This window comes from Etheostoma spectabile, unplaced genomic scaffold (assembly GCF_008692095.1).
Source record: "Etheostoma spectabile isolate EspeVRDwgs_2016 unplaced genomic scaffold, UIUC_Espe_1.0 scaffold00569454, whole genome shotgun sequence".
Taxonomy (NCBI): Eukaryota; Metazoa; Chordata; class Actinopteri; order Perciformes; family Percidae; genus Etheostoma; species Etheostoma spectabile.
In genome coordinates, this window is record NW_022605138.1 from 381 (window position 1) to 6,099 (window position 5,719).

The 5,719-nt window shown below is 40.9% G+C and overlaps 2 non-coding genes across 2 annotated transcripts; both read left to right on the plus strand.

Moving 5' to 3' along the window:
* The first annotated feature begins 603 nt into the window (after positions 1–603).
* On the plus strand, positions 604–686 carry trnal-cag (transfer RNA leucine (anticodon CAG)). The gene has a single exon. It is a non-coding gene; the product is annotated as a tRNA-Leu (tRNA).
* Positions 687–4,387: 3,701 nt separating this feature from the next.
* On the plus strand, positions 4,388–4,469 carry trnal-uag (transfer RNA leucine (anticodon UAG)). Its single transcript has one exon. It is a non-coding gene; the product is annotated as a tRNA-Leu (tRNA).
* The last annotated feature ends 1,250 nt before the right edge of the window (positions 4,470–5,719 follow it).

The window sequence follows — 5,719 nt, forward strand, 5'->3', positions numbered from 1 at the left end:
AAAAAAACAAGAAGTCTCTTGGATGAGAGACAAAGCTTCTGCGCACGGTCTTTTACCAAATCCAGTTGCCCTCGGCCTAGTTGTGCACTTTTTGGGTAGTACCATGGATCAGGAACCAAAATGGACACATCTGGACTCAATGTGGGCATTGTACGGCAATATTTGACACGTTTAGACCATGAAGACAGTTATCAGTTTATTTACCATGTGGCAGGTATATCTGTGGACTCAGTTGGACATTTTGAAGATAATTGCCCAATGTTGACCCGATTGTCAGTCTATTCCCCATCTGGCAGGGACATTTCTGGATTCAGGTGGACATTGTGGACAGAAACGTTGGTGGATCTTGATTCCCACCATAGGATTTGGCCTCTATTGCACATTGCCTTCACATCCCGTTCAATGTATTGCCATTGTCAAGCACATTGCCACCCTGGTGACTTTCTTCCATGTCTCCATGTCTCCATATATTTGGGCTGACAGTTGAGAAACCTTCCCTTGTTAACTATGACATGGATGACTGAGAACCTACTATATCATGACATGTTTAATTTACTATATTATAATTTTTGAGACAGGTCCTACTGACCATCTGTATGATAAGTCAGGATGGCCGAGTGGTCCAAGGCGCTGCGTTCAGGTCGCAGTCTCCACTGGAGGCGTGGGTTCAAATCCCACTTCTGACAACTAGTATTTTCATTTGTAACTAATGTCTGAGACATGATATTGGGAATAAAGAATTTAGCAGTTTTTATTTGTATTTGTAAGTACAAAAGGCTTGGCCAAACAGCAAGCCCAACAAAAGTCTTAGCTAAAGTTACTGTAGGACAGGCTTGAGCTATTAGTAGGCCACGCTCACACAGAAAAATTTTAAAGTATGTAGTCCAGTGATTTCTAAGTATCCAATTCTTATACTTTCTCTCAGAAGAAAAGCAAGATTATCAGCAAAAATATGCAAGCAGAGTCAGGAGCAAGCAGCAAGGCGTCTACACTGTAAGAAGCAGGAAGCAAGTCAATATTCAATTGGATTATTAATACCAGACACGTGCAAAGGGCAAATCGTAGTGGGCTGACTGTCTGTGGATAATTGATTGATATGCTGCCTTGTTAGAGATCTAATGTTTTATCAAATCGTGTTGGGCAAGTAACCTTTCGGTTGACTTCTTGACAAATAAAGCAAGTAACATCACTCAAGAAAGCTGCAGGGATTCAAACCCAGGGCAACTGCTTAGAAGGCAGCTATGCCCACCACTATACCACCATTGTCCACTGCAAGCTTTGTAACACATCTGATGAACTCACTACCAAGACAACTCCACAGAGAAGCACTTATGAACACAATAATCATCAGTGTTTCCATTTGAGATGACCTGAATGTGATTACAACGACATCTTTGTAACACATCTGGGCATTTAGACTGAAAATAAATGTTATGAGATGCCCTGGTGGAGACAGGTGGCTTACAGTACCTATGAGATAATATAATATTGTTCATGAAAGCACAACTGGGATTTAGTATAATGTGATGTGTCATTGGTTTGCTACCATCTTCTGTTTTGATGTAGAAGCAGTGGAAGTGGTTCCTTACACAGATTTGCCATCTTAAATATTGAATGCAGCCATTTCCACTCAACTCCACTTCTTTTTGATCAAGTTTCAGTGGTCTTGTCTAGTGTAGTAATGAATGGCTTCATGAATAGACAACCATCATCCAATGTTGCCATTAAGAGTCTATGAGTGGTCAATTAGAGTCCAGTGACTTTCTTTGGTGCAACTCTCCTTTATCCTCCAGATAGAGCTCATTCCAGCAATAGAAAGTACCAGTTAGTGCTGAATATCTATTCCAAAACCCCCCATTCTTTTATTTATTTAGCCAGCAGTGGACAACTGCTGAAATGTACTTGCTCTGCATGTGTTTAGTGTCTGATGATGAACTCACAACCAAGGACAACCCAAAGAGAAGCACTTATGAACACAATAATCATCAGTGTCTCCATTTGAGATTGACCTGAATGTGATTACAGACAAGCTGTATTCACCAGCCCTCAGATTCATAGGGGACCACAAACTAACACTAACCTACTTAGACAGAATGAACCTGTTCAGGTGGCAATGAAAGATTCCAGAGACGTGGACCCTCTGGCACCGCCTACTTGGTCAGGACAACACCCCCCTTCTTGATAGTGCCCTTCTTGATGTGCTCCATGCGCACCTGGTCCAGCAGTGGCACCACCAGAGGTCCCTTCCGTTTGCCTCCCAGTTTGCTCGTACCAGAGAGAGGTCCCTGCATCCCACTCAATATGCAGGCAGAGAGACGGCTCATGAAGTGGGACCAGACGTGAGATTTTTTTCGCAGTGCCCACAGCTCACGTTCAAATTGATAATGGCCGTACTCTGCGTAGGAATCGGCGTCGCACGCCCGCTATTGCCGTTTTAGTCATATTCACAATTCACTAAATAAGCCTTAGTGAGCACAATAAATTGATAAAATGGTTTTACAGTTTACTAGTGTTTTAGTCGTCACTGCACATTTCTATAAATGGTCCACTTCGCACTATTTCACATTCTGGTTTGCACTATCACATGTTCTGTAGTGTCTCTATTCTGTCAGGGCTTAACGCTGTCTTCCACACCCTGTTTTTTTTTTTTGTTTCTTGTTATGTCTCGGGAAGAAGTATTGTGCTTTTAGGTCAACCATCCATCTGTACATCAGAATCAAAAACACTTTATTGATCCTTGAAGGTTGCCTCTGGAAAAAAGGTGCTCCTTCGAGCCGGATTTGAACCAGCAACCTAAGGATTTCAGTTCTATACCTCTACCATACGCCATACGCACTTCTCATTCTGTGAATGTGAATGTGATAACACGGGGCCCCCCTGGATCTGACAATCTTTAGGGGATGTAGCTCAGTGGTAGCGTGCATGCTTCACAGGTTTTTATGGTTGATCGTATGAAATTCTTTCATATTGGAACTAGTTTTGCTTGAACACTGTGACAACACATATCCTGTACTGGATATGGAGGCACTGACTGTTCGTCTAATTTTCTGGATTTTGTCTATGAAGAAGGAGGCAAAGTCATTGCAGGCCTTGTTAGATAACAGTTCAGATGCTACTGGTACTGGAGGGTTTGTTAACCTATCGACAGTAGCAAACAAAGCACATGAATTATTATTGTTTCCAGAGATAATATCAGAGAAGACCTCCTTGCCTTCGTTAGTTCCAAATTATAAATGCAAAGTCTCTCTTAAGCAGAAGATGCGTTTGGATTGGTAGAAATGGAGATGGGCGTTGCCAAGAGGAGGCGCCTTTTTGATTGACAAGATGGATATGAAGTCTCTCAGGATTGGCAAAAATGAAAGGGAGCTTTGAGTTTGATTGGTGGAAAAGAAGATGAGAAAGTGGACAAATATTTTCTGGGTCCTGACAAAGCATCTAGGGTTGATCTTACCTTTGTGTGATACATAGGTCCACATACATTGTTTTTATTAAATTGTTGACTAAATTTTAGTATTTCCAAAACTTTCCCAACCATTGCACCTGTTTTCATAGCCTCGTGGCGCAGTAGGGCGCGTCAGTCTCATAATCTGAAGGCGTGAGTTCAACCCTCACACGGGTCAGGTGTTTTTAAAATAAAAAAACACATCTGATGCTGAAAATACAGTGACAGGTGATTGAACACTGGCACATAGCACATACAGGAAGTTGTGATTCTACGTTTATTTCTGAGATCAACAATCTCAGGAAGGCTTTTTACATCAATTGGGAAAATGGGAATGCATACTCTTAATAAGTAGACTTCCAGAGTATTTGCATAACAAAGCCACACATGGGCGTTGTGTTTCAGAGATTTGCAGTGAGCATTGTATTGTCCCAGCAGAAAGACAACAGGTGTGTTTCTTTTCGTCTATGATTTATATCGTAGCAGTGCCAGCATTTATCCCAGGTTTGAGTTCCAGCCCAAAGATGCATTTAAAGGTTTGAAGCCATATACAACATTACCATTACAAGTTTTACCCAGGTTTCTTTCTTCATTTTTCTGTGATAATCAATTTTTCAGACAGCACAAAAAGCACTTAAATGTACATGTTTTACACTTATATTTACTGTATTTATGTACTTGTACTGTAGTGTAGTATTTATTGTATTATGCCGCCAGTGTTTATGGGTGTTACGGCAGGTATGAGCACAGTTTCTATTTTTATGGATGAAGTAAATTTGGAGATGCTGTAAGTTTACTCTTCAGCAGGTGGAGACATTAAGTACTGGCCTTTTTCAATAAAGTATTGACTTTTTCCTTGCAAAAGTTTGTTTCCAATGACTTTAATAATCATACCATTAGTTACGGTCCGTGTGTGTGTCACGATTTGGTGTGATGGTGTGCACAGGTAGTGTGGCTGAGTGGTCTAAGGTGCTGGATTTAGGCTCCAGTCTCTCTGGAGGTGTGGTTTCAAATCCCACCACTACCTTTTGCAAATGTTACTTAGTAGAGAGAGAGAGAGAGAGAGAGAGAGAGAGAGAGAGAGAGAGAGAGAGAGAAAATGGAATGAAATGGAATGTCTTTCCCTGAAAGGGAGTTACAAGAAAGAACAGTGTAATCTTCTATAAAGGCCCAGGTGAATTTATGTTAATTACAATAGATGTCAAGACTAAGCGCAGAAATGTGGTCCACACAAGGATCCACACTCTTACAGTACATGCTTGACCACAAGCACACAGAAGCACACACACAGCACCCTTCCCCCTTGCTTACAAACTCCGACAGAAATCAGTTTTCACACTATAACTACTCAAATAATTATATTGTAATAATGTATGTAATAAATACTTTCTGATAAAGTAATCAATACGTTATGTATAAACTTACACTTCACGATCAGGGTCCTTTTCATCCAGAAAATCCTTTTCCATTTCAGAGTCCACGTAACTTCACTTTCAGAAGAGGGAATTACTTCTTCATTTGGTCTTTTGACCAATATAGCAGCTGCCTCCTCCGCCATGAACCACTTTTTTCCTCCAAACATCTTTACAAGTGTGTAATAATGTTTCCAGCTAGTAGACAAATCACTAAAAGTTGCTCTGTTTACAAACAATACGTGCACCAATGCTCTACAATGGATGTCTGCGAGAGCGCACGGTTTATGGCAACCCGCGGCTCTGGAGCCGCATGCGGTTCTTTAGCGCCTGCCTATTGGCTCTCTGAAGCTTTTTCAAAAATGTTTGAAAATGGAAAAAGATGGGGAGAGAAATATATATTTTTTTTTAATATGGTTTCTGTAGGAAAAAAAAACATGACACAAACGTTATTAACGTTTTTCAATGCTGGCAAAATGTGTAGAATAAATATTAAATTTCAAGTTTTCTGTCAACGAAGATTTACGTCATAGCCTGCAACACACGTTTCTATCAGTAAGGCGGGATGCTAGGCAGGTGGCTGTTGTAAACAAACCGGCGGCTGTGTGATGGGCCATGGATCCCAAAGGGAAAAAGAGAAGAATAACTGAGGAGAACAGAGGATTCAACGTTTCTTGGATCGAATCATTTGCATTCATTGCCAATGCGGAAGGGATTGCCTGAAGTTTGCTCTGTAGCGAGAAGTTGTCAAATAACAAAAAAGCAATGTGGAAAGACATTTTCAAGGAAGGCATGATACATTTGCAGCCGAGTACCCAGTTGGTAGTGAGAAAAAGTGCGATTGCATTACTTCTGGAGAAATTAG